Source organism: Vombatus ursinus, unplaced genomic scaffold (genome assembly GCF_900497805.2).
Source record: "Vombatus ursinus unplaced genomic scaffold, bare-nosed wombat genome assembly UNPS02014841.1, whole genome shotgun sequence".
Classification (NCBI taxonomy): domain Eukaryota; kingdom Metazoa; phylum Chordata; class Mammalia; order Diprotodontia; family Vombatidae; genus Vombatus; species Vombatus ursinus.
Window position 1 is genome coordinate 21812673 of NW_020954619.1, and position 11454 is coordinate 21824126.

General features: G+C 41.5%; 1 protein-coding gene across 1 annotated transcript in view; it reads right to left on the reverse strand.

Annotated features, from left to right (window-relative positions):
* FAM167A (family with sequence similarity 167 member A) overlaps positions 1–10398 on the reverse strand; it is a 54148-nt gene extending 43750 nt beyond the window's left edge. The window contains exon 1 of the mRNA XM_027840246.1: positions 10113–10398. The gene's annotated coding sequence lies outside the window, so the exon portion shown is untranslated. The remainder of the gene's footprint in view (positions 1–10112) is intronic.
* Between the last annotated feature and the right edge of the window lie 1056 nt (positions 10399–11454).

Sequence of the window (11454 nt, forward strand, 5' to 3'; positions counted from 1 at the left end):
CAATTCATAACTCTTCCTCCATCTCCTCACCTGGAAAATGGGAAGAACCATACTGATTTACTTTCCTGGAGCCTATGAGGAAAGAACTGATTTTTTTAACAAGGCTTGTTAAGTCCTTTGCAAATACAAAGTGCTCTGTAAATGCTGAATAATTGATGGGATACTGTTCCCAGCTGCTTGGAAGCAGACTCACAAAGCTCTGGCTTTATCAAGAATATTTATAGCAATAAGGCTGTGTACAGTTAGCCCTTTTCTAGTTTTTTTTTCCAGTTAAAAGGAGTTGGAAAGAAATGCAGGGAGAAAGACCTGTGCTTCCCTATGGGGCGGGTGGGGTGGTGGTGGAGAGTGGTAGAGACAGTCATTGTTCAGTGTTGGGGAAGGGGCAATAGATCTCATTAACTAACTTGACAAAGAGAAAGGGGTGAGTTCAGGGCAGCTATGGGGAAACTAGGAAGGTTCCTGGGAAACAGAAAAACTATGTCTCCTCTATGGCTGCCAATCCCTGGCCAGCATGGCAGGGGGGAAGGAGGGTCATCAATAACCTGAGAAGCAGTCCCTGGCATAGTGCCAATTTTCCAGGAGAGATGCTTATTGGAGAAAGAGCCAATTAGCCCTGGGAAAAAAAAGTCTGAAGTCATACTCCATTGTAAAAGTTAGGAGTTGGGATACTTTATCAAATTTTCCTGGTGGTAGGAACACAGATGGGGTTATAAGCATTCTACCATGCTATATGTGACAGAGAGCTTCAGGAAAGAGGTGGGCCTGAGCTAAGCCTGGAAGGATGGAATCACAACTGTATTGCTTTGCCAAATACTTAACCAAACAAAGAAATAAGAAGGGCTTATATGACAAGTTATTTGTGGTTACAAAGCTCTTTCACATATCATAAAATGACAGAACTAGGAACCTTAAGGATCACTTCACTTTCCAGCAATCTTATTAGCCACCAAGCCTCCCAGACCAGAAACCTCTAGCCCTTGCATGCCTGGAACTCTGATCCTGGGAAATGATTTCTGCTTGTCGGTTGTCTCAGTTGCCCGCTACATTACCACATCCTTCACCCCCTGTCTACCCTCTACCATTTTCATTTCTGGATCAAATCAGTTTTGTCACTGCACCTGGCACTCCATTACCTAATGGCTGCACTAACCATTCCTGTAATTTTCCAAGTCAAGATAATGCCTTCCTAGCTCCATTGCCCTATATGTCGTTATCTCCCTCTATCAGAATGTAAGCTCCTTGAGGTCAGGGAATGTTAGGCAATCAGTAAGCATTTATTAAGCACCTACTATGTCCCACACACTGTGCTAAGCACTAGAGCTACAAAGAAAGGCAAAGAACTATCCTGACTCTCCAGGAGCTCACATTTTAGTAGGGGAGAAAACATGCAAAAAACTATGTACAAACAAGATATAAACAGGATGAATAGGTGTTAATCTCAAAGGGAAGGCACTAAGATTAAAGAGGACTGGAAAAGGCTTCTTGCAGAAGGTAGGACTTGTAGGAAGCCAGGAGACAGAGATGAGGAGGGAGAGAATTCCAGGCATGGAGCAAAGCCAGTGAAAATGGTTGGTGTTAGGAGGTAGAAAGTCATATGTGACATGTAGAACAGAGGAACAGCAAGTGGAGGGGCAGTGTCGCTATAAGAGAGTATGTGGTAGGGAGTAAAGTGTAAGAAGACTGGAAAGGTATGGAGAGGCCAAATTATGAGGGACTTTAAAAGCTAAATAGAGGATTTTATATTTGATCTTGGGGGTGGTGAGGGGAGGGAATGAGCATTTATATGGCTCCTGCTATGTGCCAGGCATTATACTAAACTCTTTTTTACAAATATTATCTCATTTGATCCTCACAACAATCTTTCAAGCTAGATGCTATTATTATCCTCATTTTACAATTGAGGAAACTGAGGCAAACAGAGGTTGAGTGATATGCCTAGATTCCCATGGCTGAGGCCATGTTTGAACATGTCTTTTCAACGCTAGGTGGCACAGTGGATAGAGTGCCAGGCCTGGAGTCAGGAAGTCTCATCTTCCTAAGTTCAAATCTCTCCTCAGACACTTACTAGCTGTATGACCCTGGGCAAGTCACTTAATCCTGCTTGCCTCACTTCTTCATCTGAAAAATAAGCAGGAGAAGGAAATGGCAAATCACTTCTGTATCTTTGCCAAGAAAACTTCAGATTGGGTCAGATATAACTGAAAGAAACTAAACAACAACAATTTCTCGACACCAGATCCAGTGCTCAATCCTCTGCACCACTAACTGCTTCTCTGATATGGACACACCTGCTCTTTAAGAAGAATAATTTGATAGCTAAATGGAGGATGGACTGGAGTACACAGAAACTTGAGGCAGTCCAGTATTAAAGTGATGAGGGCCTGTAAGAAGGTGGTGGCAGTGTTAGAAGAAAGAAAATGGCACACATGGGAGCTGGTATGAAGGTAAAGTTGACAAGCATTGGCAACAGATTGGATATAGAGGGTGAGAGACAGTGAAGGAGATGATACTTAGCTTGTGAGCCTTGGTGACTGGGAGAATGAGGGTGCCCTTGACAGTAGCAGGAAAGAGGGGAGGGCCTTAGAAAGAAAGGTAATGTGTTCAGTTGTGAACATGTTGAGTTTAAATGTCTGTGGGACACCCACTTTGTCCAACAGGCATTTGGAGATGTGAGCCTGGAGCTCAGTAGAGAGGTTAGGACTAGACAAATAGATCTAAGAATCATTGTCACAGAGATAATTGAATCCAGAGCTGCTGACAAGATTCCCAAGAGAAATCACATAGACTGCTTTTCTTTCTGTATTTGTATCCCTAGCACTTAGCACAGTGCTTGGCACATAACTAATGCTTTTTTGTTCATTCATTCATCTAGTGTGACTCCCTCATTTTATAAATCAGGAAACTTTAGCCCTTTGAGGTTAAAATGATTTGCCTAAGGTCACATAGCTAGTTAAGTGGCAGGGCAAAGCCTTATACTCAGGTCTCTGGACTCCAAACTCAACTGTCATTCAACTATCCCACACTGCTAGCATGACTGCGGAAAGTAGTGTTATTATTTTCATTTCACAGCTAAGGAAATAAGGTGTAAAAAGACTTGCCCAAAATAACGCTATTAATGTCAGATCCAGGAACCAAGGTCTTCTTACTCCAAATTCAGGACTAAGTAGAATGGAACAGTTAACTCTAAAATTTCATCTCTTCTTACAAATAGAATCATAACTTACACTTTGCTCTATTTCCAAAGGCAATATCTTCACAACTCCCATCCCAGCATTTTACAGTCCTCCCCTTTCCTCCCTCCCTGTGGAAGCTGCCCTATTTACATAAAAGTCTGTGTCTCTGCATATCGGCATGGATTCTCCTCAAACACATACAATTTTTTCACAGTAATTGGCCATATTGGTGCTGAATAGAAATACAAAGCATTAAAAAAAAACTCTACCCAAGTAGGAATTGGTTCATCTTTCTTTATCTTCCTACTAACAAAATCTGAGTTCAAAAAGCCTCAATGTCCCCTAAGAATTTATTTATCATCCTATGGCATTGTGAATCTCCTTTTTTCCCAAGTATTTTCTAACTGGATAGGTTTTATTAAAAGAACCTTAAACTAAACAAATTGTGGCAAATGAATAAAAGGGAATATTACTGTGCTATTTTAAAAATGACAAATATGAAGAATTCAGAGAAGCATGAGAAAAATTATATTATCTGATACAATAATAAAGAAAGCAGAACCAGGAAAATAATATACACAATAATTACAACATTGCAAATGGGAAGAACAAAAAAAAATACCCTGAGTAATTATGATCAATCTTATCCGCAGAGTTAAGAAAATCTACCACCCATCTTTTTTTGCAGATGTGGGAAACTATGGGTGAGAAACATGGTATACAGAGTTAGTCAATGGATTGATTTTTATGAATTTTTTTGGTTTTCTCTCTTTAAAAAAAACAATTTTGTTATAAGGAATGGATTCTCTAAGAAGGAAATGAGAGAAGAATATGGTGGTAAATGAAGTTAATCAAAAACCAAAAAGGCATCAATAAAAACTTTAACAACTTAAATAATATGTGATAGCCCTTGAAGTTTTTCCTAAATTGGGGCAGGGCTGCTTGGCTCATGGGTCAACCTACTTACAAAACAGTGGGGCACTATATGCATATGTAGAAGGCAAGCTGGTTTGGATGTAGCACTGAAGTTTCTGAGTTGTGTTTTCTCAGTCACTGTCCAGACTGAGCAAAGTACAGTGGGTATTGAGGTAGCCCACAATCTGAATTTTAATTTGGAGAGATGAAATTGAAGCACGCCAGTTGATGTAAGACACTAGGACACATGGCACCAAAGTTGAGTTGGAAGGTGAAGGTGGAGGCGAAGAGGAGAAAGAGGTGAAGAATCTGGCTCAGGGCCACAGGGAGTTGGAAAATTTCTTGGTTTGAAGACAGCGAAGATCCTCTCTGACTTTTTCTCTTTCACACTGTTAGTGCTGTGAGACTGAGAAGACACAGGTGGAGGTTTCCAAAATCCTGACCCACAACTCTATTTAATAGAACAAAGCCATGAGAGTTTCAGGGATTGTCTACCTCCTAATTCAATCCTGCTTTGCTGACCTGAGCATCAGTCATGGTCACTAGCTTTCCTAAAAGCACTGGGAGATGCTGAGCAGTATTCTCCCCATTATGTTTGAGAGACTGATGGTTCTATGGGGAAGAATTGACTGCTAGTTTCTGCTTCCCATACAGAATTGGCAGGAGAGTCAAGGGGAGAGATCAGACTCATAAACACCCCAGCCTGGGTGGAGGATTGAGAGAAAACAACGTGGCTATGTAAACCACAGATGTCAGGGAGACTGCAGTTTGTGTCTCTGCTTGATATCACAATTCTTGCTATGGTTCTTGGTCTGAGTTAACAGGCTGACCTAACTCATAAAGTGCCTTGATCCTTGACCTGGGCTCCCACGGGTCAAGGCGGATACTGGCTTATATCAGTGGACTTGTCCTATCATATGGGAGAGGATGTAGGACATTGGGCTGAGCATTGATGGAGAGCATCCAGAGGAGGTTAAGATAGGAAGGGGCCTCAAACTCATGGCATATGAGGATCAAATGAAGAAACTAAGATGTCTAACCAGGAGAAGAGAAAACTTATGTGGAGAACATGGTAGTTTGTTGAAGATTTGTCACATGGAAGAGGGATGAAAGCTATATATTTTGGCCCCAAGGGGCAGAATTAGGAGCAGTGGATAAAAAGTGTAGAAAGGAAGATTTCAGACCAGTGTAAGGAAATACCACCTAAAAGCTAAAACTAAGTACAAGTGAAAATGGGCTGCCTCAGTGGGTAGTGAATTCTCTTCATTAGAGAGGGCCTTTAAATGAGAGCTAGGTGACTACTTGCTGGGGGTATAGAAACCCTTTATATATCCAGAATTTCTGCCCATCGAACCACATTCGAACCCTCAATCCTCATCCCAATTCTGGAACCATAATCAAAACAATCCTGACTTTGCTACTACTAAGATTATGTTAATCTATCCTCCTATGACTCCACTTAGCATTCCCATAAATTTCCAAACTACAGTAACCACTTTAGTTACTATTCCCCAATTTTTGTCATTTTCTTTATTAGAATAAATTCCTTGAGGGAAGTGGAAGTGACTGCCCTTGACTTTTTGTATTTGTATCCTGGGCCACTAGGTGGCACAATGGTTCTAATTCAGGACCTGGAATCATGAAGGCTCATCTTCCTGGGTTCAAATCTGGCCTCAGATGCTTACTATTTGTGTGACTCTGGGCAAATCATTTACCCCTCTTTGCCCCAGTTTTTGCATCTATAAAATGTGTTGGAGAAGGAAATGACAAACCATTCCAATATCTTTGCCAAGAAAACTCTAAACGGGGTCATGAAGGGTGAGACGTGACTAAGCAATAACAAAACAACAACATAACACAAGAAGTTCATACTGGAGGCTTTCAGGGATCCATTTTTAAGTTATCTCAAAGAAAATTCCAAAAGAATGGGGGGAGGTAGGGATATAGAAAAATCACTGATAGAATTTTATTTTATTTTATTTTTTGGCTATAACCAAGTTACTAACAACTCATTTCCTTATCTCTATAAAATCTTTATGAAACTGTCCTCATCCACACATGTATTGAGATTATCCTTGCGGAAAATACAAACAGGGAGGTTACTGCAGATGACTGCCTATAGCAAAGCACATCTCACAACTGATTGAGGGGGGCAGAGGATACAATAGCTTGCTTTGTTTATTGTTTGTTGTTTATTTTTGAAAAGCAGTGGGCTCAGCAGAACAAAATGTAGCCTTGTGGACTCTGCCCTAACAAGGTGTGGCATATGCATATATTGTGGTCATACAGTATTCCTTGATATAGGCAGTCACAGAGATACCGTTGTTTACCAATTACCATCTTGGCAACTGGGGCAAATAGGATTGCCAAAGGTGTTTGCCTCAGCCATGGAGAATGCTTGTGCAGAGTCCTAATAGAAAAGGAATGCCCTTTCCGGTGTGTGTGTGTGTGTGTCTGTGTGTGTGTGTGTCTGTGTGTGTGTGTGTGTGTCTGTGTGTGTGATGAACCCCTTTGGCAGTGGCAGTATGATAAAGCCTATGGACCCTTTCTCAGAACAATATTTTTAAATGAATAAAGTAAAACACATAGGCTTATAAAGGAGCTCAATTATATTGAAATATACTTATCAAAATATGTATTCTTAAAAATTAAGTTTAATAACCCCAAGTTAAGAACTCCCACACAGAGAGGTCCTCCAAATATTCTTTTTTGGCGATGATATTTTATTTATTGTATTAAGTCTCAGATTATCATAAAGCAACCTCATTGAGATTCTTGGCCGGTCTAAAGACATCATCAACCTGACACTTAACCAAGGAGATGAAAAAAGATGAAAGAAGAACCAAGGAGATGAAAAATACCTATGTGTCCAGACTGTGACATGCAGCTGCATGGGTAGCCCACTGAGTTGTTCCATCAGTCCCTGCTTCTTGGGCAAGAGTTTCAGATGGACAAAAAGCTAGACTAAGAGTCACAAAGGAAAAAGAGGGCGGGATGGATGGCATGTAGAAAACTGTGATGAGTCTTCATAGAGTGAGGATGTGGGGCAAAGCCCCAGACTCGCTTGGTGTGGCCAAGTTTGCTGTAGGTATGAGACAAAAAGCCCTTTTGGAATTTAAGTGGCCACATTCATTTCTTAATTGGCAGAGATAATGGACTTGCCCTGTGGAATGAATTTCCTTGGTGAGTTCTACTCTGTGCAAGAGAGGCAGAGAGTTTAAAAACAGAGGAAAGAAAGATTAGTGCCTAGAGCTGGGGTCCTGCTTTGTCAGGAAGTGGCAGGTTTCAGAGCTAAGACAGAGGGAATGGAACAGAAAATGAAGCTTTTCTGGTCCTGGTATCAAGGGTACCGAAGGAGTCGAGAAGTGCCCTCGCCAGAGATTTCAGCTGAGTCAAAAGTTGGAAGTAGTGGAGATTGTTACCCACCAGCACAGCAATGTGCCCTGTAAAAAGCAGGGCCAATGAGCAGAGCCAGGCAAGACCACAGTCCGTAAAGAATCAAAACTACAGATGATCCTGAGGGCAATGTAGAGGCATATGTGGGCATAAGTAAGCACTGACATGTAACTAACAGTGACTTACATGCAAAAAAAAGTTGCAATAAAAGTTATTATAACAATGAAATGTATGATCTGAAAAACAGGTGGGCTAGTAACTGCAAAAATGAAGGGGAGTTTAAAGGGTGGTGTCAGCATTGTTGCCACATACCCCAGATACATATCTATAAAGCATCCACTTCATGACCTTTCATCCATCCCTCTTCCCTTTTGCAACTGGCCCTGCCCACCCCAATCACCAACTCTTTCACCCCTTGACCCTTTCCTCCCTCTCCAACTCCAACACTGGTACACAAGGTTCAGTAAAGCAGTCATTGCTTAAGGAGAAAAAGTATGGCTTGGCAAAGAAAATTGAATTGGTGAATAGAACCAAAATGAGTCTTTCATTAGAATATATAGTCAGTCAGTCAGTCAGTCAGTCAGTCAGTCAAATAAATGCTAGTTGACTCAGTATCATCAGACTATGTGACCAGCCCGGCAAAGACTCCTGCCTACTGGTACAGGGAAAGCAATGATAGGCAACCTTTTCTATTTTGATGACATTTTTTTAGGGGGAGGTCAGGCTGCTAAAAATCTCCTTGTGGGCAAGTCATTCACCAAAATTGCTTACAGGTTAAAATGGCAAATGTAACTGGGTAATGGACATAGAAAGGAGCAAGGATGCTAATGTATATGGAATTTGCAGGCTTTGGACAGTATTTGGTGATAGGAGAGTAGGACAGGAGACTAAACTGGGGAGAGATTAAACTCTGTCCTTCAATTGAGCTGGATTCAGTCTTTTTTATTTTTATTATTACTTTTTTTGTTATTCAAAAGTATTTTAAATTCTTGAGAAGAAAGATCCAGGTTCAGCCAAGAGATGATTCTTATCACTCTGAAAGATCCAAGGAAAGAGAATGGAGAATGGAAAGAAGTTACCTCCTAGGTGCTGAGTGAGGAGAAAATTCAAGTCACAGGACCAGGGACAAGAAACTCAGTCAAGATTTCCCTCTGCGAATAACTCCAGGCAGCTTTGTCAAGGTTTTGTTTAAAAAAAAAACAAAAAAACCAGCAGCAGAAACCACAGATCCTAATCCCATAACTTCTCCAATGTGGAATACTTTCAAACTAGAGATGACCGCATTTGCCTTTATTTCCCAGGAGTTTGTTCAGCCTTCTCCATATTTTTGGCTTATGGCTGAGGGGTTGGTAGGGACTGGCTTCATCAGATCAAAGGGGAAACTGGCCCTCTAAGCCAGCTCATCCTTGCTTCCTTCAGTCATTACGATCTGGCATGAGTTCCTGCTGACAGGGCGCTTTCCAAAGTAATCATTGGGAGAGGGGGTGTCATATTGACCCAGAAGCTCACTAGGAGTTTATGGAGAAACTTGGTTTGGGAGACCCTGCTTGAGGTCCAGAGTCAAGAAAGGCGGGGTGGGGGTGGATCTGTTTACCACCAACCCAGAGCAAAGCTGCCTTGCAATCATTCAACAACCAACAAGGTTTACTATGTGCCAAGCACTGTACTAATTAGCCCAGAAGATACCCAAAGCCACAAGCCCATGTCTAAGCATCATTCAGAACAAAAACAACCAAAAAGAAGCAACAGCAATTTTTTGACTTACAAAAAAAAAAAAAAGCCAAACCTAAGGAACCCAGTGCTTATGACTTTGGCAAAGAAAGGTCTCATAGTCCCTTTGGGGTGGGAAGTTTCTCACTTTGTCTTAGTTCCTAAAGCACCCATAGGTATGAAAACTTCAATTATTGACCTTGCAAGGTGCTCTTAGGGATATCTGCTAAACTGCTTCCTCTCATCCATTAGGTTTGGCCTTTTGGCCCCTGGACTCTCGACTGTTGTTTGGGGGAATTACTAACAGAAACTGGGAACTTTCATTTCCTTGTGCCTGGGGTACACATGGGTTAGGTACCCTGCCATGACATCTGGGAATAAAGTTAGGGAAATAATTCGTGAAATTCTGGCACTTAAGCTGTCCATCTCTAACCACCACACCATCTAGCTTTTCTATCGTTAGGGATTTCTCTCATATGCTAAATGATGTCAACAAAAGGGGATGAGTCATCTGCCCCCAGCCCCACTTTCCTATGAGCACGTGGTTCTGTGTGTGTAGTTGTGTATGTGTGTCTGTCTGCTGTGTTGGTCTAATCATATAGAGGTCTGTGAGAGACCACTGGGAGATACTTTGGGATAGGGGGTTGCTATTGTTCTTTCTCTCCCCCTTTCCCCTCCCCCCTTCCAACTCAGTTGCAATAAACTGATGCTTGAGAAGCTGAGAAAACCAAGACATGCAGCAAAACAGAAAAACAGTCCCCTACATCTGAGGCTACCCTCTCCCATGCCTGCCAAAGCCTGATCATTTTCCCACAAGAATATTTGCCGTAGCTTTGTTCAGTCTCATGATAAACGTCTGTCCCCAAACTCTTCCAAATGGAACCTGTCTGAAGAGGATATTCAGATGGGGAAACTCACCCGGAGGAGGGATCAAGGTCCTTCAAATGCCAGTGGCAGCAGAAGCCTCAGGTCCTGCTCCTCTGTCTTCTGCACACATCCAGGCATCGGAGTGCCCGGGGGCGCACACACACACACACACACACACACACACACACACACACACACACAGATGAGGCCGTCCCGTTTAATATTCCACAGGCATATTTTCTCTGTCTTCTTCCTTCATACACCCAACTTGTTATTTGTGGTGTGGCTTTCCTTGCTTCCTTGCCTCTTGATTACTGTCTCAGTAGCTGCCTCTCCCTCTCGCTCCCTCCCTTTTTCTCCCATGCTCCTGTGAATTCGCGGTGCTATTCTTTTTTTTTTTTTTTAGGGACTTTTTTTTGGTTGCGTCAGGTCAGTTGCCTGGCGACGGCAGAGCTATTCTACCACAAGTCTTTTCAGTTCAGATTTTCTCTCTCTCTCTCATTCATACATACCACTAAGCCCAGAATCCTACCTCCCACCCTGTAATCACTCCGAAGAGCCTAAAGAAGACCGAACTAGCTGGGTCCTAGAAACCTTCTCATTCTGCATTCTCAAAAGGGACTTGAACTGAACCATGAACTTCGAAGAGGAACACTCATTTGCTGAACTCTGAATCAAATAAACTCAAATAAAAACACATGCATGCATACACGTGTCTATTGACATACATGGTACAGGCACACAGGTATACATACACGTGGAATAAATACATACATGTACATGCATATGGGCATGTCTACACGTATTTTTTTCTACTGTGCCATGAACAAAACCAGAGATTTTTAAAGCATGCCTAGTGATTATAATTATAAATATAATATTTCATTATAAAAATATTATTACTATTTTGTGTCATAAATAATAAATGTATTATTTAAATCATTCTATATGTGTGAAAGAGACAACTTTGCTAACTTTGTAAATAACAGATAATAGTTGGGCACTGACCATATACCCAGCACTGGGCCAGATTTTTGGCTGAATGGAGTATAAGACATAGTTCTTGCACCCCAGAAACTAAGTCTAGTCAGGGCCATGAGACGTTCCTCATTAAATCTTCTCAGTAATACAATGATCCAAGACAATTCCAAAAGGACTCTTGATGGAAATTGCTATCCACATCCAGAGAAAGAACTGTCTGAATGCAGATTGAACATACCATTTTCACTTTCTTTATTTTATTTTATTTTTTGCTTTTGGTCCATTCTTCTTTCACAATATGATTAATAGGGAAATATTTTACGTGATTGTACATATATAACCTATATGAAATTGCTTACCCTCTTAGGGAGGGGGGAGGTAAGGGAGGGAGGGAGAAAGTTTGAAACTCAAA